The sequence below is a fragment of the Oncorhynchus keta genome, chromosome 2 (assembly GCF_023373465.1).
Source record: "Oncorhynchus keta strain PuntledgeMale-10-30-2019 chromosome 2, Oket_V2, whole genome shotgun sequence".
Classification (NCBI taxonomy): Eukaryota; Metazoa; Chordata; class Actinopteri; order Salmoniformes; family Salmonidae; genus Oncorhynchus; species Oncorhynchus keta.
The window spans coordinates 68,559,694-68,586,026 of record NC_068422.1 but is presented as its reverse complement, the minus strand read 5'-3'; the positions used below and the strand labels follow the sequence as shown (position 1 = coordinate 68,586,026).

General features: G+C 41.0%; 1 protein-coding gene across 6 annotated transcripts in view; it reads left to right on the top strand.

The window, feature by feature from the left end:
- The first annotated feature begins 2,499 nt into the window (after nucleotides 1–2,499).
- Nucleotides 2,500–26,333, top strand: part of LOC118359182 (transcriptional enhancer factor TEF-1) — a 63,363-nt gene continuing 39,529 nt past the window's right edge. For 5 of the 6 annotated variants that reach the window (XM_052481331.1, XM_052481327.1, XM_052481319.1 and 2 more), the window contains exons 1-2: nucleotides 2,500–2,688; nucleotides 3,107–3,233. The gene's annotated coding sequence lies outside the window, so the exon portion shown is untranslated. The remainder of the gene's footprint in view (nucleotides 2,689–3,106; nucleotides 3,234–26,333) is intronic. The other variant, XM_052481342.1, reaches the window with a different exon arrangement.

Below are 26,333 nucleotides of genomic sequence, written 5' to 3'. Positions count from 1 at the left end.
ATGATGTGGGCTTTTTCCACCAGAGAGAATGGTCCTCAGCTCCTTGCTTACCCCTCTCCTATCTTCTAATAAAGCCAATCAGTGCACCGTCAGAGCAGAAAGCCAGTGACGATCTGCACCTGGCCTCCCAGGGCTGCCTGATTAGGAGAGGTCGGAGGGCAGGGCAGCCGGTTCACCTCTCCCCCCAACATCTCCCCATCCTCCTCAACCAGCAGCACCCCAGGCCTCCCCTGGAGCAGAGGCTCCAGAAGGCTCCAGTTCAAAGCCCTGCCACACCAGACCTGTAGGGCCTTATCTGCCCAGGTGTCAGGCAGCAGGCAGCTATCCCTGGATGCTTCTGTAGTGACAAATGGTACTGTAGAACGCAAATCCATATCTGGGGTAAGACCTATGTAATTAACACTGAATGAGAAACGTGTAATTTAAAAAAGTGTCCTGTTAAAGTTTATATTTTAAACTTGTAAGATGTCATTGTTAAAAACAATGATCTGTGAACAAATACATATTTATTACAAATTAGGGCTAAATCGAATCTAACAGGATAATGATGTCCACTGCTCAAATACCAATAGATTTCTGTTGATACAATTACAATTATATTAGGGATATCTGTTTGGTTCCATCAATTGTCCCTGAATTATGGGATTGCCCTCCCCACTAAAATCCTTGCTGTGTGGTTTCTGTCCTCCCTTATTCCACCCCCACTCCTATTGCTCTGTGGCCACACCCAGTCATAAAAGAGTTTGAAGGCCGTGTGTGGATAGAGGGGTGGGGACAGAAACCTGTGATGTCTGTTTTGGGGTAAACAGTTCAGCCGTGTTGAGCACTGTCTTCTCCCCTCACCACATGCAGTGATCCTTTGCAAAGATCCACACAGATTCAATGATTAGTCTTGGTATAATTTGCCAGCGGAGAGGCACAAGAATTTCAGATGTTACGTTTTCACACGCGCACATGGGTTCCCATGCTGTCAGATAACACTTTTATGGCTTCATTATGACATGTAATATCTATTGAAATGCATACTATTAACTCAGTTTAACTTGTTCACCTACACATAGGAAGGAATAACAACACATTCTACACTGAAATGAGTGTTGGTTCAATATTGTACCTTGTCAAATACATTCCCAACTGGGTACACACACGTACACACACATACACACACATTTTCTTATGGCCACATTTCCTGGATGCAATCTGCCAGGAGACTCATGTGCCCGATAAGGCAACGAGAACAGGCTCTGATGTAAGGCTATGAACCATTTTACAGTTTGCCATTATGCTGGGATCCGCCGGTGGGCTTCCTGGATATGCAGGGCTAATATTTAACAAGGAGCTTGTGAAACACTGTCGACAGATGACCCCACGGCTGTGAATGAATCACCGCTGTGACTGTACTCAGGTGTTGGTGTGGTGTCACATGTGCTGTGCTAGCAGAGTTTGTTCCTCCAGGGCTTGCTGCATTTGCATAGATAAGACTCCCTTTTGATGGTTAATAGGTTGGTATTGAGGGAACAGACACCACCCTGGAGAAGAGAGAAGCTGATAAGATAAGGGGCCCTTGGAAAGTAGGCATGCAGCCGGTGGTTAAGAATCACAGCTTAAAGTAGAGCTCCGCCAAGATGATGCAATTGAGACTGCCTGATATAAGGAATATGGAAGTGAACCACAATTTAAATGAAACTGCAATAGAGGATGTTGTTGACTGGCAATCCATGTGTGTGTGATACTATCTATAGTTCAAGAACAAAACCCCACCTCTCTCCATCTTCAACCCCACCCCCTCCTCTCGCTCGCTCTCTTCCTCTGACTCTCTTTTCTAAACATGCACAGACATGTGTTACAAATGTTGATGGATGTCTTCAACAGGCCAGCCGTTCATCTTCATAGATCCCTCTTTATAAGAATTGGTGTCAAAACATAGCCTCCTAATGGATGGCTTGCACAGACACGATCAGACATATAAGCCCAAACCTGCTCTATGGTGTTTGACATGTCTTATGATTGTCTGCTCTCCCATATTACCAGGTTGTACTTCATAAGTACCACCGATTGTGGCTCACAAGGTCTAGCCCACAGTTCTATCCTGCTTGTGTCTCTGAGAGGCGGGTGACAGATGTTCAACCTGATAAATGTTTCTAAATCTGCTCTATTTCATGTCCCAGCTGTAGAAGTGTCAAATAAAAATGCCAGTGTTGTATTCACATGTGATATTTATTTATCAAGCAACAACATTTCAAATGACTGATATGGTTGTGATGAAGGTATCATACATGTACTTTTATTCAGCTTTGTTGAGGTATATGATTACAATATAATGAATTTGCTCCACAAAGAAATTCCCTCTTCTTTCTCCCACCAATTTGAATTCGACGTGTCCTGTGAGATCATTCTGCTTGTTTTTTTCCGCCTTGTCCCTCCTATCTAGGGCTGTTAGGATCGGGATGACGCCACCTTTGCTCCGCCCCAAAGCAAACTCGCTCTTCGCGTTCATTTCATTCCTGTTCTCATTCCGAGCATTCTTCGCATCTCTGTCCGTGCGCTGTCGATTCACGTACACATATCCGGCTGGCCCAGAAACACAACAATAACTTTACACAGTTTACAAAAAAATGTAATATCCCACATTAGACAAACAAAGGGGGACGAATTGTATTACAAATAACAATAACGGAGGTGTTTGAGGTAAGTTTCAATGTAGTTAATGATATGCAAAATGGTTGCAGACTAACACTGTTATGATGAAGTTGCGCCTTTCATTAGAAATAAGAAGTAATGTATGGTATTAGAATGAGTGGGCATATTTTTATATTACAATAAAAGTGTGTCGGTGAGATTTTAGGTTGCCGTTTCTTGTCGCTGTTGCAACAGGGTGCTTTCACTTTGTCCACTCAGTGTTGTATTGACTGACACGAAAATCTTTGACATTTTTCACATTTTTGTAAAGAAGCTCGACCATACGCCCTATTATATCGCAGTAAGTCCAGTGCATGAGCCTCAAACTCCTAACAGGATTCCGGATACGATTGGACGTACATTATTTTATGAATGACAATTTTGGACAAGATGACGGATCCAAATGTTGCTGTTTTCTTCTCCTTAGTTGGCTCACCCGGGAGTTGGAGATTTCAGTGGAACATTTTCGGAGCAGTGCAAAAACATTCTGCTGAAAGACTTGTTGCTCCAACACCTTTGGTCGTGTATTTTATCCATCGTCTCTTGAAGTCACTGTAAGTATATGTTTTGTTATTTTATCAGGTTTAGGCTACAAAAATTCCATCAAATTCTTCGCATTCCATTTTCCATATGCGGAATTGATTCAACCGATCATAGGCAAGATCCATCAATGTTGCCGAATTGATTAGATGTGTTTTTTAAGATAGTTTTTGATCATCTTTGACAGTAGAATATTGTGGCCTACATTTAAACACATATTAGCCTACATTTAAACACATATTAGCCTACATTTAAACACATATTGCCCATGTGCCATCACAGTGTAGGATAGTGGGCCGGGCAACATACTTTTAGAGAATATAATTGATAAAGCACAATCTGTTACATTTACAAAATAATCTGAAAATATTATTACATAATTTTGGTGTTCTAGAGATAGTAGATGAAAACATTTGATATCTGTTTGGATTCAAAGCTAGGTTTTACTTGGCTTTCGGGCACTGTTGAAACGTTGCAAAAACGAAAAAGAAAAAGACCCTTGCTACCCAGTTCTTATTTGCAACTCCCTTTGTCTGTTTAGTTTTTAAACAATTGGTAATTCAATATAGATTAACTATTTCAAAAATACATTCTTACAAGTAGGTTATTGTGGGCTTTGAGCTATGTTTATGTCTGCTTCATTGCTCTGTTCGATCCTTGTTTTCCATATCCGCCTTTTTTCGGCATACATTGTTTCCTGCTCAGCTAAAATCTGAATAAGTCACAGGGGCTGGGGTTGCATTATGTAGCCAAGGCCACTGCTATGTGTTACAAAGTTTCATCGCATCCGAAGAAACCGTATGATCCGATGCCTATTAAATATAGGCCTACAACGTTAGTCCGTTAATCTCAGGAAAGTCTTGATCAAGGTTAAGGGAGATTATGGAGCTTTCTATTCCTTTAGAATTTTGTAATATACATGAATTACCTATAGGTCACACAGATGCGCAGCTGTTGCTATTTTAAGGATGAATTTGTTACGGGAAACTTTGCACTGCCTTTTATTGTAGGCCATGTGGATGTAGGGGTCTGCGCTGATGCTATTGCAGAGCTATGAAACATATGAATATTAATAGGTTATGTAGCCTGACTGCCCTCACTTGCACCAAATTCTAAACGTCATCAAGGTCACCACATCAGATACAATTCCAATATAGTTTGTCTGATATTTAAGCAAATATATTTTATAGAGTAGGCCTATGTAATCATTGTGTAATTAACTTATAGTGTTGTTTATAGTATCTCAAAGAATGTAAACCTTTCAATTATAACTGTATATGCTTGTTGGTGAATATAGAAGGTGAAATGTCTTGGTTATTTCTATGCATGGTGATATACACTTCATTCGTGACTAAACAAACCTAACTGCACGAGGGTATTCTTTGGCTGTGCAAGTTCTCTGCTATGGAGTGGAATTCAGCTCTTAATACAAGTTAGGGTTAACCCTAACCCTATTGTGTGATTGGGGGAAAACCTCTTTCTTGCAGTTAATTACCATCTTATATTTCAGTTTGTCTCCCTTGAAAATAGGGGCCAGCAAGATACAATGTGTTATTGGTTGATTCCTGTAACTACGCTATTATAATTTACTACATTAAATAGGTTGACTTCTATCAGACTTAACACCTGACATGTCATGATGTTGAGAAGTAAAGCTGCTTGCTGTTGGGGGGAAATCGGGAACAGCAATAGATGCTTTGTTTTCTGCTTATGCAACAAGTGGACCTGTTGGACATTAGCCTGCATGGCATTTTCAAGTGCAAGAATTGTACATTGTCTTTGCTTGACTCCATGTGTTTTTGCTTTTGAAATTGGGCTGATGAATTCCCATTTTACCAGATGATATCAGTTGAACCCCAAGTGTGTGTGAAGATAAGAATTATTATATTTATCTGGAATTTCTCTTTTTCAAAAGTAATACCATATGTATGTTGAAACCCAATCACATAAACATATATAAGATTAATAAATAATAACAAGTCAACGTACATTATGGAAATATGCTACAGAGGCATTCAATAATGTATATCAGATGTATTGCAGCTATTTTGAACTTGGCATTTAACACAGATAGACTGTAGCCTACTAAGCCCGTCCTCCCCCATTGCTGAACATAAGTGTTGCATAGTTTTTTGTTATAACGTTCATTTAGCCTCAATGACTCATCGGACAGGTACAGTTGAAGTCGGAAGTTTACATACACTTTAGCCAAATAGATTTAAACTCAGTTTTTCACAATTCCTGACATTTAATCCTAATAACAATTCCCTGTCTTAGGTCAGTTAGGATAACCACTTTATTTTAAGAATGTGAAATGTCAGAATAATAGTAGAGAGAATGATTTATTTCAGCTTTTATTTATTTCATCACATTCCCAGTGGGTCAGAAGTTTACATACACTGAATTAGTTTTTGGTATCATTGCTTTTAAATTGTTTAACTTGGGTCAAACGTTTTGGGTAGCCTTCCACAAGCTTCCCACAATAAGTTGGGTGAATTTTGGCCCATTCCTCCTGACAGAGTTGGTGTAACTGAGTCAGGTTTGTTGGCCTCCTTGCTCGCACACGCTTTTTCAGTTCTGCCCATATATTTTCTATAGGATTGATGTCAGGGCTTTGTGATGACCATTCCAATACCTTGACTTTGTTGTCCTTGAGCCATTTTGCCACAACTTTGGAAGTATGCTTGGGGTCATTGTCCACTTGACATGTTGCTTCAATATATCCACATCATTTTCCATCCTCATGATGCCATCTATTTTTGTGAAGTGCACCAGTCCCTCCTGCAGCTAAGCATCCCCACAACATGATGCTGCCACCCCCGTGCTTCACGGTTGGGATGGTGTTCTTCGGCTTGCAAGCCGTCCCCTTTTTCCTCCAAACACAACGATGGTCATTATGGCCAAAAAGTTCAATTTTTGTTTCATCAGACCAGAGGACATTCCTCCAAAAAGTATGATCTTTGTCCCCATGTGCAGTTGCAAGCTTTTTTATGGTGGTTTTGGAGCAGTGGCTTCTTCTCTTTTGAGCGGCCTTTCAGGATATGTTGATATAGGACTCGTTTTACTGTGGATATAGATACTTTTGTGCCTGTTTCCTCCAGCATCTTCACAAGGTCCTTTGCTGTTGTTCTGGGATTGATTTTCACTTTTCGCACCAAAGTACGTTCATCTCTAGGAGACTAAATGCGTCTCATTCCTGAGCGGTATGGCGGCTGCGTGGTCCCATGGTGTTTATACTTGCGTACCATTGTTTGTTACAGATGAGCGTGGTACCTTCAGTTTGTTAACAAGAAATTTGTGGCGTGGTTTAAAAATGAGTTTTAATGACTCCAATCTAAGTGTATGTAAACTTCCGACTTCAACTGTATTTGTTAGCACTCAATTTGACATGTGCAGTTGCTATGTGGTGGAAGTGAGCTTCACAAATGAACTACATCATACAAAAACACATTTAAGCTTAAAGCTAGAATCCTTATTAAAACAATATTAAAGCGTTTTCCCCATCCCTGTTTGGGGCTGGATAAATGTAACCACTCTCAAATTCATAGACAGAGCTATGGATGTAAGGACTGACCACCAATGGTATGAAATGTGTAGTTTAACCATGTTTTGAGGCTATAGAATGTTTGTTTACATTTGCATCGTCTACAAACATTGGAGTAAAGCAAGCTTATATTCTGGGTTCTGATGGGGTACGACAGTTTAACTAATCTCATGACATATAGTTGATGTCGGAAGATTGCATACACTTAGGTTGGAGTAATTAAAACTCGTTTTTCAACCACTCCACAAATTTCTTGTCAACAAACCACAGTTTTGGCAAGTCAGTTAGGACATCTACTTTGTGCATGACACAAGTCATTTTTTCAACTATTCTTTACAGACAGATAATTTCACATAGAATTCACTGTATCACAATTCCAGTGGGTCAGAAAATTATATCATAGCTTTAGAAGCTTCTGATAGGCTAATTGACATCATTTGAGTCAATTGAAGGTGTACCTGTGGGTGTATTACAAGGCCTCCCTTCAAACCTCAGAAAATAAATTGTAGACCTCCACAAGTCTGGTTCATCTTTGGGAGCAATTTCCAATCGACTGAAGGTACCACGTTCATCTGTACAAACAATAGTATGCAAGTATAAACACCATGGGACCACGCAGCCGTCATACCGCTCAGGATGGAGACTCATTCTATCTCCAAGAGATGAACGTACTTTGGTGCGAAAAGCGCAAATCAATCTCAGAAAAACAGCAAAGGCCCTTGTGTAGACGCTGGAGGAAACAGGCACAAAAGTATCTATATCCACAGTAAAATGAGTCCTATATTGGCATAACCTGAAAGGACACTCAGCAAGGCAGAGGCCACTGATCCAAAACCTCTATAAAAAAAGCCAGATTATGGTTAGTAACTGCACATGGGGACAAAGAGCATACTTTTTGGAGAAATGCCCTCTGGTCTGATGAAACAAAAAAGCACGGGAGTGGCAGCATCATGTTGTGGGGGTGCTTTGCTGCAGGAGGGACTGGTGCACTTCACAAAATAGATAACATCATGAGGAGGAAAATTATGTGGATATATTGAAGCAACATCTCAAGACATCAGTCAGGAAGTTAAAGCTTGGTCGCCAATGGGTCTTCCAAATGGACAATGAGCCCAAGCATACTTCCAAAGTTGTGGCAAAATGGCTTAACCTCATAGTCCGCCCCATCCCGCATGCGGTCGCGTTACTACAGCCTCAAGCTCATTACCATAACGCAACGTTAGCGATTTCTAAAAATCGCAAATGAAATGAAATAAATATGCCTGCTCTCAAGCTTATCCTTTTCTTAACAATCCTGTCATCTCAGATTTTCAAAATATGCTTTAGAACCAGAGAAAATCAATAATTTGTGTAAGAGTGGTGATAGCTAGCTTAGCATTTAGCGTTAGCATTTAGCACGCAACATATTCACAAAAACCAGCAAAGGGATCAAATAAAATAATTTACCTTTGAAGAACTTCAGATGTTTTAATGAGGAGACTCTCAGTTACATAGCAGATGTCCAGTTTTTCCTGAAAGATTATTGTGTAGGACACAACGTTCCGTTTGTTACTATGCATTTGGCTACCGAAACTAACCGAAAATTCAGTCACCTACACGTCAAACTTTTTCCGAATTAACTCCATAATATCGACTGAAACATGGAAAACGTTGTTTGAATCAATCCTCAAGGTGTTTTGTCATATATCTCTTCATTGAAATGCCGTCCCTGGAAGCCTGCATTCTTCTCTGATTCGGATGGAAAAATACTGGTATCTGACTTTTGCGCACCAATTTCCACGCAGACACCGTGCGGGACACTTGGCAATTGTAGTCTCTTATGGTCAATCTTCCAATGATATGCCTACAAATACGTCACAATGCTGCAGACACCTTGGGGAAACAAGAGAAAGTGTCCGTTCATTCCTGTCGCATTCACAGCCATATAAGGCGATTATTATTAAAACGTAGCCTCAGAAATCCTGTTCATTTCCTGGTCGGTCAAACATCTTGGTTTTGCCTGAAGCATTTGTTCTAGGGCACTCACAGTGAAAATCTTTGCAGTTCTGGAAACGTAAGAGTGTCTTCTTTCCAAAACTATCAATTCCAAGCATAGTCGAGCATCTTTTCGTGACAAAATATTGCGCTTAAAACGGGCACGTCTTTTTATCCAAAAATGAAATACTGCCCCTATAGGACTAACAGGTTAACGACAACAAAGTCAAGATATTGGAGTGGCCATCACAAAGCCCTGACCTCAATCCCATAGAAAATTTGTGGGCAGAACTGAAAAAGCGTGTGCGAGCAAGGAGGCCTACAGTTACACCAGCTCTGTTATGAGGAATGTACCCAAAATTCACCCAATTTATTGTGGGAAGCTTTTGGAAGGCTACCCGAAACAGTTTGACCCAAGTTAAACAATTTAAAGGCAATGATACCAAATACTAATTGAGTGTATGTAATCTTCTGACCCACTGGGAATGTGATGAAATAAATAAAAGCTGAAATAAATCATTCTATCGACTATTATTCTGACATTTCATATTCTTAAAATTAAGTGGTGATCCTAAGTGACCTAAGACAGGGAATTTTTACGATAATTAAATGTCAGGAATTGTGAAAAACTGAGTTTAAATGTATTTGGCTAAGGTGTATGTAAACTTCCGACTTCAACTGTAAGTTATATTCTTCAAGAATCAATGGGTATACAGTGCCTTCGAGAAGTTTTCTGACCCCTTGACTTTTTCCACATTTTGTTAGATTACAGCCTTATTCTAAATTTGATGAAATATTTTTTTAATTCTCAGCAATCTACACACAATGCCCAATAATGACAAAGTATTCCGACCCTTTGCTATGAGACTCGAAATTGAGCTCCGGTGCATCCTCTTTCCATTGATCATCCTTGAGATGTTTCTACAACTTGATTTGAGTCCACCTGTGGAAAATTCAATTGATTGAACATGATTTGGAAAAGCGCACACCTGTGTATATAAGGTCCCACAGTTGACAGTGTATGTCAGATCAAAAACCAAGGGTACCAAAACATTTCTGCTGTATTGAAGGTCCCCAAGAACACAGTGGCCTCCATCATTCTTAAAAGGAACATGTTTGGATCAACAAAGTCTATTCCTAGAGCTGGCCGCCCGGCCGAACTGAGCAATTGGGGGAGAAGGGCCTTGGTCAGGGAGGTAACCAAGAAACTGTTGGTCACTCTGACAGAGCTCTAGAGTTCCTCAGTGGAGATGGGAGAACCTTCCAGAAGAACAACCATCTCTGTAGCACTCCACCGATCAGGCCTTTATGGTAGTGTGACCAGGCGGAAGCCACTCCTCAGTAAAAGGCACGTGACAGCCTTCTCGGAGTTTGCCGAAAGACACCTAAAGACTCTCAGACCATGAGAAACAAGATTTTTTAGTCTGATGAAACCAAAATGAAACTCTTTGGCCTGAATGCCAAATGTCACGTCTGGAGGAAACCTGACACCAACCCTACGGCGAAGCATGGTGGTGGCAGCATAATACTGTGGGGATGTTTATCAGCGGCAGGGACTGGGAGACTCGTCAGGATCGAGGCAAAGATTAACGGAGCAAAGTACAGAGAGATCCTTGCTGAAAACCTGCTCCAGAGCGCTCAGGACCTCAGACCGGGTCGAAGGTTCACCTTCAAACAGGACAATGACCCTAAGCACACAGCCAAGACAATGCAGGAGTGGCTTCATTTGCACACACTGTATACAGATTTTCTATTGTGTTATTGACTTTACGTTTGTTTATCCCATGTGTAACTCTGTGTTGTAGTTTTTTTTGTCGCACTGCTTTGCTTTATCTTGACCAGGTCGCAGTTGTAAATGAGAACTTGTTCTCAGTTGGCCTACCTGGTTAAATAAAGGTGAAATACATGTTTTAATTTTTTTATTCTCTGAATGTCCTTGAGTGGCCCAGACAGAACTCGGACATGAACCTGATCGAACATCTCTGGCGAGATCTGAAAATAGCTGTACAGCAATGCTCGCTGTCCAACCTGACAGAGCTTGAGAGGATCTACAGAGAATGGGAGAAACTCCCCAAATACAGGTATGCCAAGCTTGTAGCATCATACGTAAGAAGACTCGAGGCTGTAATCGCTGCCAAAGGTGATTCAACAAAGTACAGAGTAAATGGTCTGAATACTTATGTAAATTTGATATTTCAGTTTTTTGTTTCAATAAATTTGCAAAAAATAATAAAACCTGTTTTTGCTTTGTCATTATGGGGTATTGTGTGTAGATTGATGAGGGGGAAAACAATTTAATACATTTTAGAATAAGGCTGTAATGTAACAAAATGTGGAAATCGTCAAGAGATCTGAATACTATCCGAATGCATGGTATATCATTCATTTATAATTTAAAAAAAGTGAATGTAGCAACTAAGGCTTCTAGCTTTAAAACATGCTCCAAAATGTGAGTTTTTGAACCTCAACATGCAGTAGTTGTACGCAGACCACCTCTCTCTGAATACACATGCCTTTTTATAGATCCCACCACTGTACTGTTTTGGCTAAGAATGTGGAAGTCTCAGGGCCGGGAAAAGAAGAATATAGTCTTTCACTTGTGAAATGTGGGGAGAATATGTGCCTTGCTGAGGCATTGAGTGGATTGGATTTCTTCTGGGAGCAGAGAGAGACCCATTGTCTTTCCTGTTGTCAAGACTGAATGTGTGCGAGGCTGTTGAGCTGCTGAGTGCAAACAAGCCCGTTCTCATTGACATCTGCTTGGGTCATTTTCTGCACCTGTATGAAAAAAAATGCAAATATCAACATTTGCTCTAGCTTGTACTGCTCTGAGATTTCATGCCAACGACCATTAGTCAACTTGTGGTTCTACGTCCTGGCCAGGCCATTGTTATGTCAAAAACAGGCTGTACTGGCTTTGGCACCATATGGCTCTTGTATGCTTCTGATGAGCTATCTGTTCCCTTGCTATATCATTTAATATGCTTCATATTTTATTCACCAGCTGTTGTAGGACAGTGTGTGTGTGAGTTATTGTAGGTGATGTGCACATACGTGATTTCGTCTTACCATGAAATTCCTGGCCTTGAATTGTACTTCAATGTTTACTAAGCATAAATGTTGAAGCAAACCACAAATACATTCATAGTTATTGTAAACAAGTTCACCTAGTCAAGGCATCAGTAGGTATGACTGAACCACACATGGGCATTACCACATCATTTACAATTAGCAAGCTTCTTTTTCCCTCTGTGGTCATGGGCCATTGTGAAGATGTAAACTGTAGTGGGATTACGGCCCAAGGCAAACAGGCACGTCCTGTCGTTTTAATGTTCCACTAAGTCATAATTTCCTATTAAAATCCATCTGCGGTCAAAACTAATTCAGAGATTTCACAGGCAAAAGAATGCCATGGAAATCGTTGGATCTTTGAGTGTGTTGGTTTTGTGCAGGGGGATTGTACTTGGGCTGGTGCCACATGTCAAGTTTTCCTTCACAATGCCATTTTATGTATTTATTTATTAGTAAAGGTTGGCATGGAAGAAATGTTATTTTCTTCAGAAAATCGATTCTTGTTCGATCCTCTTACATTTGCGGCATTCTTTAAGAAATGGAAACAGCTGTTAGGAATAAATGCCTAAACATATCAAAAGCACAATTAGGAATACTCAACAAATATTTTATATTCCTGTATGATAACAGTCTGAGAAATGCCTTGAGGGAATCTGAATGGCACAAAGCATTCCTTTATCTAATCAAGGGAAGAATTGATGAAATGAAAGGATGCTGCTTTTGTTATAGCTACACAAAACAGGAGGAGTAGGGCGAGCAAAAGAGATGTGATCTGTAATTTAATCTGGACACAGGGTCGTTAATTGTGTAATTACATGGAGACATTTAGCAGGGGAGGGACTCATCGCCACATCATTGTGTCTGTGATCGGATAGCATGCTTCACTAAAACACACTACCGTACTGCTGGGTTCCAGTCACTCAGTCCCCTGAGGTAAACTCTGTTGTAGAAAGAGAATTTTTCAGTATGGCCTGCTGCTCAACAGTTTCAGTAAGGCCTCAGAGAGGCCTATGTAGAGTGCCACCAAAAAGGAAAAGCTGGCTCAAAGCCACTGACGTCATCTAAGTAAATCTGCTTCAGGACTGCAGTCATAAAATGACTGCCAGCTAGAGTGCACTTTGGCCTTGTCAACCACCTTTGCAAGTGTAATTCACTTTTTCTCCATATGTATAATTATGGCAAACAGCTTTTGTATTAATTTGTTTGTCCCACTTTGTCTGTTGGTATATTGACCTTTACCTCATCATATGTTAATTTTCAAAAGGTCCAAAGCACTTTCTCCCTAGATAAGTCAAAGAGTCAATGAAACCTTGAAAAACAAAGTTGTAGAGCATTATACTGCCATACTGTTGCAGGAAATCTGGTGGTAATAAGAAGGAAAGAGAAACATAAAATGTAAGAGCTTTCCTCATCTTTAGAAGTCATACAGTAAAGAAACCACTGTTTCAGCACTGTACAATTATAGTCTCATAATTCATACCATATGTCAGTCAGCCTCAGTCAGCTTCTCAGGAAAGCAAATAATGTTGATACAAATTCTGTCTTAATCACGTCTTATTAAACTGTAATGATTTGGAAGTTGGGAAATTGTTATAAGTACCTTCCCTGCTTTCACATTCTCCTAACTCTTCTTTTTTGCATGGGGGGAAAAAGTCATTTAAACGAGCTACCACATGACAAAGACAGACATGAGAAGCAATATCTAATCCATGAATCATTAGATGAGTCAGTTCCTGAAACCACTATAAACCTTCAAGCTGTTGGCCACAGCCGAAATCAGGAAATCCAGGCTTCAATAACTTCCGTTCCCAGTGCAGGCTATGCTAGTGGTTTAGTGCCCACTAGCAATAGGAAGATGTACGCCTTTGGAACAAAGGCCCTCAGTCACTTCATTTACTGAAACTGTTTATAATTTGTGGTCTGTATTCAAATGTGGGCTGTCCAGGCTCTCTGGCACCGTATTCCCCAGTCCTCTCCTGTAATAAATCCCTACAAGGCCTTTCATTAATGGCTGCTGTATTGTTATCATGGCCGACAGAGATCAGGCAGGCTCGCTCTGCCCTGAAGCTGTCCTGGATTCAGCCGAGGCACAGATAGACTTTGGGTGAGCTCCCAACATTAGTATGCACTCTGTGCCCAGTGAATGAGTTTGAACTCTAGCCCGAAGCACAGCTTTCGTAGGTTTCTTTTACGGCTTAGATCAATGTGTATGTAAATACTTCTGTAAGCATGTTTGGCTGGGATTCATTGGCCTAATATGATTGCACCTCATAAACAGTTGAATTGCTCCGTCTGAGGACCATACAGTACATATTGCTTTGATCCATTTTTGCGTTGATGCTGGATGTGGCTATGGACTACAGCATGTTGAGACATTCCTTGCATTTATTGAAGATGTTGTCTCAAAATGTTCTGACAAAGTTGTGTTTTGGTGTTGTTTTGCCCTGACAAATAAATTCTTTTACAAGGTAAGCACTTCAATAGAGTTCTCCGCCTTACATTTTGGGCTTCAAATACGGAAATGATCATTGTCAATGTGAAACTTAGTTTCTTTCAATAGTTCAATGGTTTTTTGTTTGTGTACACTGCTTGCTTAATTGGAAAAGCTCATGAAATGAATTAAAGCTTTGTGCTGAAGTTGGATAAAAAAATCAGTTGAGTAAATCAGAGTTTGAGAAAACCTTGAGTGAGGTTTGAGTTTTTGTTTGACACTGGCAGATTTATATGGTATTTGTTTCGTACAGTGACTCAACATGTACTTAACTAAGTCGGGTCAACAAGGAATTTTCTCCATCAAATTACCTTGGAGCTTCATGGGGACAATGTGGCACATCTGGCCAAGCCTTCCTTTAAGTACCAATAAACTGGACACAATGAACAGCAAACAAAATAGTTTCTAGAAAATTCCATTTGACCTTTCTGCCGGTAGCACCTTGGTAGTAGGTGCTGGTTTATGGCAGATGGAGGCCCAAACAGATATCCTTTCTGAGATGGAGGCATCTGTGATGGTGAGTGTGGTGTGGAAGAGCTGGATGCAGATGGTGGTCTTCATGCTCATCACCGATTTGTTTTTTCATGCCAATCCACAGTGTCCTGACTGAGCCCACGCCCAGCCTGAAGCCTCCAGACTGCTCTACTCTCATAACTGTCAGGGGATCCTTTATCTGCTGGACGTTTATTTACAGCTTTCATTTCCTGCGCTTTATGCGCTCCCCCTTCTCTCCTCACTAGTGTGACGCGACCATGTGCAGACGTTGGAATGCCCTGCATATTTTTGACAAACAGAAGTTTATTGCGTCGAATGCATTGATTTCCAACATCATTGTTGCGGTTGGATGTCATGGATTTGTAGTTCATCATTTCTGACGTGAAGAATATATCATGGGCACATTCTTTAGCAGATTTTTGCTAAGATTTTTGCTAATTTTCTGAATAGACATCTACAGTAAAAGACTGGTCCCCTGCACTCCCACTGTATCTGATGTGATGCCCAGGTCTAGAAGGTTCTACTTGATTCTGATGCGTCGTGAGGCAGGTGGGGACTGGGAGAGCTTCTTTGACAGCGCCTGTAAATCAATCCCATTCTCTACCGAGTAGAGATTGATCCCCGAGTGGCTGGCCCGTTGGTCGGGCGCTGGGCGGCGGGCTCCAGACCTCACATTTGAGTGGGATATTATCAGACAGATTCACTGCACCCAAGCCTGCTGGTTTAAAGAGGCATGAAATAAACGCTTGGCCGTTGCCAATAACAGAGGGAGCATTACCGAGCTACTCTACTGAACCTTTTGCTCTCTGCATTGGGAGATATTGAAAACCTTGTTCATTCATTTATCAGCACTCCATACCCAGCAGATTTATTCATGAAACCTGAAGAAAAATCCAATACTATGTAGATCAATCGGTTTGTCCCTGTGTACGGCAAGACATTCTTGTGTTCCCCTGCCCACCGTGTCATTTTCCTCTCCTTAAAGAGGCTACAACAGAACAAATATCGTGCCTGTTTCAGAAAGAATACATGTCTAACAGAAGAAGCCTCTTATTTCTATGTTGCTGGGTGTGTTCATCTAAGAAATGTACAGACAAGCTTTCTGAATGTTTGAATTATTTCATGAATGTTCTATTACTTTATATCTCAAGGTCCATACCGTACTACAGAAAGGGTTTCTGCTCGTCATTCTTGATACATGCCATTCCAGTTACAATGAACATGTTTTGATGAAGCAAACTGTAAATGGAATCTCAGTAATGTCGCATCATGGTAATATGCATAATTGGATATGTTTTGTTCCAAACACGAGGGCTTTGGCATACATTCAACATTACTGAAATAATTATCCAAAGCCCATGGTACGCCTTTAAAACTCACAGCGACCATTGAGTTTTGTAATCACATGGTAATTATAGTTCTCCACGGTGCAGGCTTAACTACTAGGGGTCATTATGGGGTGCGCAAAAGCCATTCACAGGATCATTATTGCACCCTCTGAGATAACAGCACAAAAGGACTCCACATGGAAAATTACATTTGAGACCTCTCATCTGCTATTTCATTACCCAGGTCTGTATGATCGGTGAAATGGGTTCTTTTAATTTAAGGAGCTGGATTCCAACTTAGCGTGAACGAGAGTGGTTTATGTAATCTGCCGATAAGTGTCATCTCCCATAATGCCATGTCACAACTATGGCCCAACCCTTGCCAATGCATTCACTTGTTGCCCGCTTTTGTCCTTATCTCGCTAATAAGACCATTTCCATGGTTCCCACCTTGGTGTGATAGGAGTATGCAATTATCTGTTAAGACCCCAAGTGTTTCTACAGGTGACATTCCTACCTCTCTCTTTGGCCGGGATAATTAGTGTTCAGATTCTCAGACACTAGGAGACCAGCTCAATAGGAAACCTCACAGTCCCCATGAACCTCTCACATCTCAGGACAGTAATGGCTCTAGAGTACCTCTGTGGAGATGGGAGGACCTTCAACCATCTGATTGATGCCACATGGTGTTGAAGACCAGGCATCTGGGGACAGAGATGGAGAGATGGAATCTGGGCATATGTATGAATTCTGTGGTGTAGTCACTCAGTCCATGTTTCAGAAGTATTTAACACGGAAATAATGTATTTACTAATTCCTAACATCTTTTAGTTCTCTATTTATCACATTATAAAATTTGATCAAATCAAATTTGAATGGTCACATGTGCCAAATACAACAGGTGTAGTAGACTTTACAGTGAAAAGCTTACTTTACGAGCCCATTCCCAACGACGCAGAGTTAAAAAGTAAAATAACCTTCTAACAGCATCAGTAATGGCTGTTCTAACTTGTGGGCCTGGTGGCTACTGGAGGTTTTGTGATAAACAAGGTGTAACATGGTGTCCTGGGGATATGTGGAGTCTATGAACACCAGTAACAGGAATACACAAGGAGATGGGTCTGTTCCATGACAGCCTATGTGATGAGGTGATAATGATTCCCACTACCACAGAGTCTTCTGTAGGAATAAAAGATCCCGGACCCACTCAGCAGAGAGTGAGCAGACGCAACAAAATATGCACACTCTCACACAGATGTGTGCCATATAAATGTGAAGGGTCGGTGAAGGTTGAAAAGGGGCTCTTTTTTTAGGTTAGCTTAATTGAATAGACATTTTATGATTGTAGTTTGTAGAAATCCTTTTGAATTGATGCAAGAACCGTAATCATATTCCTTGGCAATAACCTTATTCACAAGAAGCTTGTTTTAAAACATATGGGTTGGAATGTACTCAACATAGTTGTATCGTAAATGAAATGTCAAACCAAGCCATATAGGGTTTGGATTGGGAGTTTACAAGGGTTACATTGGAATCAGAGTGTATAAAATATTAGGAACACCTTTTTCCATGACATAAACTGACCAGGTGAATCCAGGTGAAAGCTATGATCCCTTTTTGATGTCACTTGTTAAATCCACTTAAATCAGTGTAGATGAAGGGGAGGAGACAGGTTAAATCATTATTTTAAAGTCTTGAGACAATTGAGACATGGATTTTGTATGTGTGCCAATCAGAGGGTGAATGGGCAGACAAAATAATTAAGTTCCTTTGTATGTGGTATGGTAGAAGTGCCAGGCGCATCGGTTTGTGTCAAGAACTGCAACGCTGCTGGGTTTTTCACGCTCAACAGTTTCCTGTGTGTATCAAGAATGGTCCACCACCCAAAGGACATCCAATCAACTTTACACAACTGTGGGAAGCATTGGAGTCAACATGCCCTGACAACTCAATATTAGGAAGGTGTTCCTAATGTTTTGTATACTCAGTGTAGATGTTTATTATCTGTCTAAAAGTAATAGTGTTGTAGTTGTATTGTCATTCCTAAGGGAAAGCAGGACACATGAAAACTTTCAATTATGCGAAGAATGTCTCCCTCTTCTGAATGTTGTACATTTGACAATCTCAAACTTTGTTCTGTAGTGGTTTCCTTTGTTTAGGGAAATCTCTTTCCTCCATCTTTTCCAATGACCTTGAGAGAGCGTGACACGTAAAAAGTGAAATTCAATGATTGTCAACATCTTTTGAGTTGTCCATCCTATATTAATAGTGCAGTGAGCCGAGTCTTTGTATCTTTGGATAGCACTATCGCCTCTGGAGTTCCAGTAAGTTCATTTTTGGTAAGCACTCAGATTAGACAGTTCACTTCTCTAGGGACTAAACATATCAATCATGATATAGTTTGTGTCATGTTTTATTACAGAATAGGGTTTACAAAACCCGGTATTTCCCATAAAAACCGGAAGTGTCATTCAAAAGCATTATAAAGCATGTCTGGATTTGATTGGAGCTTTGGTCAGCATGAAAATTCAAACCTGATACTACCTGAGCCTGATGAGACATATATTAACCACATTTAATGAGCCCAAGCCCCCCAAAAAACAAATGCCGTTATCTAAGCACACAGTGCCTTCGGAAAGTATTCAGACTCCTTGACTTTTACCACATTTTGTTACCTTACAGCCTTATTCTAAAATTGATATTTTTTTAAATCCTCATCAATCTTCACACAATACCCTATAATGACAAAGCAAAAACAGGTTTTTAGAAATGTGTGCACATCTATTACAAATAAAAAAACAGAAATGCCTTATTTACTTAAGTATTCAGACTCTTTGCTATGAGACTCGAAATCGAGCTTTGGTGCATCCTGTTTCAATGGATCACTCTTGAGATGTTTCTACAACTTGATTATAGTCCACCTGTGGTAAATTCAATTGATTGGACATGATTTGGAAAGGCACACACCTGTCTATATAAGGTCCCACATTTGACAGTGGATGTCAGAGCAAAAACCAAGCCATGAGATCAAAGGAATTGTCCGCAGAGCGCCAAGACAGGATTGTATAGAGGCACAGGTCTGGGGAAGGGTACCAAAACATTTCTGCAGCATTGAAGGTCACCAAGAACACAGTGGCCTCCATCATTCTTAAATGGAAGACATTTGGAACCACCAAGACTCTTCCTAGAGCTGGCCGCTCGCCCAAACTGAGCAATCGGGAGAGAAGGGTCTTGTTCAGGGAGGTGACCAAGAACCCGATGGTCACTCTGACAGAGCTCTAGAGTACCTCTGTGGAGATGGGAGAACCTTCCAGAATCTCTGCAGCACTCCACCAATCAGGCCTTTATGGTAGAGTGGCCAGACGGAAGCTACTCCTCAGTAAAAGGCACATGACAGCCCGCTTGGAGTTTGCCAAAAGGCACTTAAAGACTTTCATACCATGAGAAACAAGATTCTCTGGTTTGATGAAACCCAGATCGAACTCCTTTGGTCTGAATGCCAAACATCACGTCTGTTGGAAACCTGTTACGGTCCCTACGGTGAAGCATGCTGGTGGCAGAATCATGCTGTGGGGATGTTTTTCAGCGGCAGGGACTGGGAGACTAGTTAGGATCGAGGCAAAGATGAACAGGGCTAAGTACAGAGAGCTCTTTGATGAAAACCAGCTCCAGAGCTCTCAGGACCTCAGACTGAGGCAAAGGTTCACCTTCCAACAGGACAACGACCCTAAGCACACAGCCAAGACAACGCAGGAGTTGAATGTTTCTGAATGTCCTTGAGTGTCACAACCAGAGCCGGAATTAAACTTGATCGAACCTGACCGATCACTGGAGAGACCTGAAAATAGCTGTGCACCAACGCTCCCCATCCAACCTGACAGAGCTTGAGAGGATCTGCAGAGAAGAATGGGAGAAACTCCCCAAATATTGGTGTGCCAAGCTTGTAGTGCCATACCCAAGAAGACTCGATGCTGTAATCGCTGCCAAAGGTGCTTCAACAAAGTACTGACTAAAGGGTCTGAAAACGTATGTAAATTTATATTTCAGTTTTCTATTTTTTATAAATCAGCAACATTTCTAAAAACCTGTTTTTGCTTTGCCATTATGAGGTATTGTGTGTAGATTGATGAGGGAAAAACGATTTTATCAATTTTAGAATAAGGCGGTAACCTAACAAAATGGGGGAAAAAGTCAAGTGATCTGAATACTTTCCGAAGGCACTTTATATGACATAAGCTACTGCACATTACTCAAGACAGAAAATCATAAAAGCCCATAGATATAGCTAGCTATATGCTCTCTTGAGTAAATAAATTAAACTAGCTCCAGTAGGCTAATATTTTTTATTGTGAACTGTATTACTGTACTGTATTGTTCTATACTGTTTTATATGGATTGGAATTAGGCACATCGTTCAAACTATGATAAAGCAGGGGAGAACATATGATTCTGGTGCAGCACATGCGGCCTACAAAGTTACAAGTATAGGCTAGCGAATTTGATTTGAATTTTGAAAGATAATAGGGTCTATTTTTCAAATTAGTAGGCTGACGCATATATACAGTGGGGCAAAAAAGTATTTAGTCAGCCACCAATTGTGCAAGTTCTCCCACTTAAAAAGATGAGAGAGGCCTGTGATTTTCATTATTGGGAGAACTTGCACAATTGGTGGCTGACTAAATACATTTTTGCCCCACTGTATAGGGTTATATATCAATCTAGAACACAATTATATATTTTGGATGCAATTTGAATGGAATATATGGAGAGAGACAGAATGCGAGAGAGTGCATGCGTGTGCACTGATTTAAGCAACGATATTCAAGTGATAGGCTTTTTTCAAACTCAGCTTTAAAACTCAGCTTAATTTGCAGCTACAATTTTAAAAATTATAATCTTTACAATTGAAAAAACATGCTGACCCACGAAAGCCAGGTGGAGATGGGTAAATTAGACGTGCATTTGGCCTTTATATTACTGTAACATAGACTAAGCTGCAGCAAATGTAGGCCTACCTGTTACCATGATGAGTTACCATGATGAGATGATAGGTCTACCTGCATTTTGAACTGCGCTCCATATTGAGATGGGCTGTCTGGCCCCACCCTCAGCGTTGATTCATCATGCAGAGGCCGTAGAGAAGACAGATTTAGACATCACATATCATTTAACAGTTCCATTTCATGCCATATGTGGTCCTTCTGTAGCTCAGTTGGTAGAGCATGGCGCTTGTAACGCCAGGGTAGTGGGTTCGATTCCCGGGACCACCCATACGTAGAATGTATGCACACATGACTGTAAGTCGCTTTGGATAAAAGCGTCTGCTAAATGGCATATATTATTATTATTATTATATGAATAATTTATTATAATTTACCGCTTTCTCTTAGTTATTTATCCCGGGAAAGGGGAGTGGTTTTGGCGGTAAATCCCGGTAAATCTCAGTAACCGGGTTCCCACCATTCAACCATATCACTGAACTCTCTGAGGTATAAGTTGTCATTTTCTTTGTTTATGCATGTTGATAAATAGATTTTTGTCCTGATTCTCTATCACTCTCTTGCTTTCTCACTTTAATTTTTCTATCATTCTCTCTCTCTCTCTCTCTCTCTCTCTCTCTCTCTCTCTCTCTCTCTCTCTCTCTCTCTCTCTCTCTCTCTCTCTCTCTCTCTCTCGCTCTCTTTCTCGCTCTCTGTCTCCCTCCTTTCTCGCTCTCGCTCTCTCTTTCTCTCTCCCTCTCTGTCTCCCTTCTTTCTTTCTCTCTCTCTCTCCCTCTTTATCTCTCTTGTGTAATAATGGATGAGACACATCAGTGCCTTATCATCCAACCAGAACAGATACCAGAAATCCTGCCATCAAACAATAGCCACGTGGTGTATCCTGTTAAGCTTCCATCGTTTTTTTTTACAGTTCCAAATCCCCAATCCTGGAACTGTTGGTGTGTGTGTGTGTGTGTGTGTGTGTGTGTGTGTGTGTGTGTGTGTGTGTGTGTGTGTGTGTGTGTGTGTGTGTGTGTGTGTGTGTGTGTGTGTGTGTGTGTGTGTGTGTGTGTGTGTGTGTGTGTGTGTGTGTGTGTGTGTGTGTGTGTGTGTGTGAGTTGTGAAAGAGGCGTGTAGGGGCACATCCTGGCTGAATTGATTGGGGAGACTTTTCAGAGAGGGCTACAGCCTCAGGAGAACCTGTGAACACACACACAGATACAATGAACACAACCTTTTGTTGAGGAAAGCTATTGAACTCCACTATGATATTATAAGCACATTAATAAAAAATGATATAAACATGGGCCTGGCTTATGACCGTGCCACTGAGATTTAAAAGCATAGAATTTGCCATCCACAGTGTTAGGCTCTTAGAGAAGGGAAATCCTCATTTCCAATTCTATGTTAGAGTCGACACGATGCAAGAAATCATCCATTGTATGTGAAGAGGGTTACAGGAATATGTGTGAGGAGAAAAGTACACACTTTGGGTACACGCTGTTGTTTCATCATTGATTCCATTTTTGGAAATTCAATTTATCAAATTAATTTAAAGTGGTCGCATTATAGTCATCACATACTTTTCATGTGGGGTTTTGTTGATGTCTTGTTCTTGTCCATTAGTCTTGTCATTATCATGACTGGAACAGTTGGGTTTAGTTGAGTTGGGAATTTGATTAGAGTTTTACAGAAACATTTCCAGACATTCAATTAACCCTAATGACTCACAAAAGCCACAATGCTCTTTACCTGCTGAAGGTTGCAGGTGTTCGTATTGTTTCATCATTCTTGTACTATTACGCAGAAATATATGAATGGAGCCAGATTGAGAAGCTCCCATCTACCATACAGTTCCGTTATTACAGCCAATTGCATTTATATTAAGCCTCTTTCTGCTTTGTAGGCAGCTAATGCAATGTTGCTCTGCAAGTCTAGCTCCATAATTGTATTGAAAAGTGTGCAGCAAACACCTGTTTTATAGTCCATCATTAGTGCACACCAGATGAAATGATCATGTTTGTTGGTGGGCTATTTTGTTTTGAATGATGTACGATCGTGAGAAAGCGCCTCTCCCTGGGTGGGAATGGGATTTGTCTGTAGCCTATGGTGTCCTTGTTCTGGGTATGTCTGAAATGCTTTCCCTGCTTTGAGAGCGAGGTGTAGCGACAGCAGCCCAGCCACAGTATATTGTTGCATGACTAATCTCTGTCTCCCATCTGCCACTGGGGCCTGGACAAACATCACCACTACAGCATCATCTGGAGACATATTGCACTAATCGCAACACTCGTCTCTCTCCCGGTCCAAACACACAGCCAGCTCAGCATAGCATACCTGTTATGGCTAAAGCACCCAGGCACATTCTCCTCTGTGTGTATTTATACATAAGGCTGTGTAACATAGACTAAATATTAGAGACACACTCGTTTGATTGCTGTAAAAAGTTCTTAACAGCACAGTAAGTCTGTTAGGTTACTATGCTCTTGGCATGGTGTGCATTTGGATTTGGCTCAGTTCAGCTACATCATGTTGTATTGATGAATTTCTTTCCCTTGCCTTTCATTACTCAAGTCTATAGGGGACAGCAAGGATTTATGTTCGTCATGTAAATGTTTTAGGGACGAAAAGCCGAAGTCTTGGGGAGTCAGAAAATCCTCTATTCTCTCCTATCAAGAAAGAGAAGTGTTTTATTTTCTGTTTGCAAACATCCCCTGCGTTTGTTTCTCCACTAAGACAGCTGAGTGTCCATAGTTTAGAGGACGTTCATTAGAAGAATGGCCAAGGTGTTCTATGATATTCGTCTTGTGTTTCATAGCAAACTTTCAGCAAACAATGTCTACTGCTCTAATGATGACCTCACTCTGTTCAAAACAGCAAGAACGACTCACGTGTCAATGTCGAGAGATCAACGAAACACAGGGTAATTAGTAATTGAAACATAAAGAAATATATATCAAACTCTGGCTAATTGACCTCATATTTCCTCAGAAGGAGGTGATCACCCGCTTGGACACAGAATTCATCTGGTTGTTGAGGTGTATCCTGAGAGATGCTCCTTATGAAATAGTGACAGAGGTCAATTATTTAGGGTGATATATCACTGAGCCAAATGACTGCAGAGTGACTTCAGCCATGCCCAGTGATTAAGCTGTTTTAACTCAATAGATTTATCTGCTGTTCTCTAACACTTGTTCAGGTTAATAGACTACAGCGTGCTAATGACAGTGTTAGGGTAAAGTCATTCATTCGGGGGACATACTGTAAAGTGCTTCTGGCTGTGGTGTCTTGGTGGGAAATAACACCCTTGACAATGTACTATTCTATTGAATTTACTTTGGCGAATGGTGGCAATTAACGTACCAGTAACAAGAGAAATGTGTAGTTATCACCAAAGAATTATGCAGACATTGATTATATCACAATGTAACTGCCACTAAGTAAATGCGTTTGTAAATAGCATTGACTTACTGTAGATCTGCCAGCTGTACGATGTGGGTGCTTCTACTGGCCAAGAGAGGTACTCTTGAGCCCCTTTGCCGCCTCAGTCTTCTAAACTCTTTGTGATTACATGGCAGGGAGTACCGCTGTTTCCCCCCTCAGAGTAAAATCCTGCAGCAGCTGCGGCGGCACACCATCCTCAGCAATGGATGGAGGAGACAGAAAATACTTATTTATATTGGTTATATTAACTAAATTAATTAAGAGTACCACTTAAAAGGAATGAATTAGCCTACCAGGTTCTATTATAACATTTCAATGTTATATATTACCCCTCCACCCCCTACATCTTTATACCCCAAATATTTTCTGCTCTAATCTTTTCATGTAGCAATATTATAGGCCAAGGATTTCTGCTGCCCTTCCCTAGTGTTAAATGCTAGTCGTGTTTGAGAGCTCAGTTTTTGTTTTGTTGTTGGACGGGGGTGGGGTGGTGGATTCAATAATTCATCGCACGCTTCAGTGTAACAGTATTCATTTCCTGGTGTGGCGCGTCAGGGGAAACCACCTGTAGAAGAGCGGGGAAACATCATCCCATTGTGGGATGAACATGGCCATGGGCTCACTAAACACCCCTCCAAATGTCAGTGTTGTTTCCCTCTTTTTGTCCAGACACTCACGTTAGCTCTCGCTTTCTCTCGCTCTCACTTTTCTCTCTCGCTCTCACTTTTCTCTCTCGCTCTCTCTTTTCTCTCTCTTTTCTCTCTCTCTCTCTCTCTCTTTTCTCTCTCTCTCTCTTTTCTCTCTCGCTCTCTCTTTTCTCTCTCTTTTCTCTCTCTCTCTTTTCTCTCTCTTTCTCTCTTTTCTCTCTCTCTCTAAATATTTTTTCTCTCTCTCTCTCTGAATGGTGAACCCCTCGAAAGAGCATTCACAGCCATTTAACTTGTTGAAGAAGTAAAGAAGAAATCTTGCTTGAGATCAAGTATTAAAATCATGACCGTGCTGGAAGTGATTACCGGTGTAGTTTATTATTCAGTCTGGGTGGGGGGAGCAAGGCTGGAGAAAAAGCCCAAGCCATTTAGTGGTCAAAATGGGCGGTTTTTCCCCTCCCTCATCAGTCTGTGAGTAAGTTCTGCAGTGTCAGCAGTCAGCTCACAAAAACGGAATTCAGTAAATGCTCCCTCCGCTCTCTGAGAGTTTTTTTCTCCCAAACAACTTGCTCCCATCCCCCCTCTCCCCCCTCACAAACCGACATTCTAGAAGAAACATATGCTGCTAGTCCCACTTCACAACAGCTTGTGCTGCTTGAATAGAATCTTGCCGAGAGAGGGAGCGGTCGTCTGGAAGGGGAGAGGAGGATAAGGCTAAAGACGGTGGACCGAGAGGGGAGGATAGGGAGGGAGACTGGGTAGTGGGATGGGGGGTGGGGGGTGCAAAAACATCCACCGAATGAACTCCCCAGTTGTGATTTTCACCGTTAAAATTCAACTCAGCATGATTGTCTACAGCAATACATTAGAACCTACATTGCTTTTATGAGTCACTTTGTGGACAATAGTTTTGATTAAGGAGAGATGGACACTTTCAGTTTAGGTACATTTCTGCCTCTAATTCAATCAAATTTCAATCAGATGTATTTATAAAGCCCTTCTTATATCAGCTGATGTCACAAAGTGCTGTACAGAAACCCAGCCTAAAACCCCAAACAGCAAGCAATGCAGGTGTAGAAGCACTTAATGTTAAATGTTAAATGTGATTTCCTCCTTCTGCGCTTACAATCCAGCCGTTTG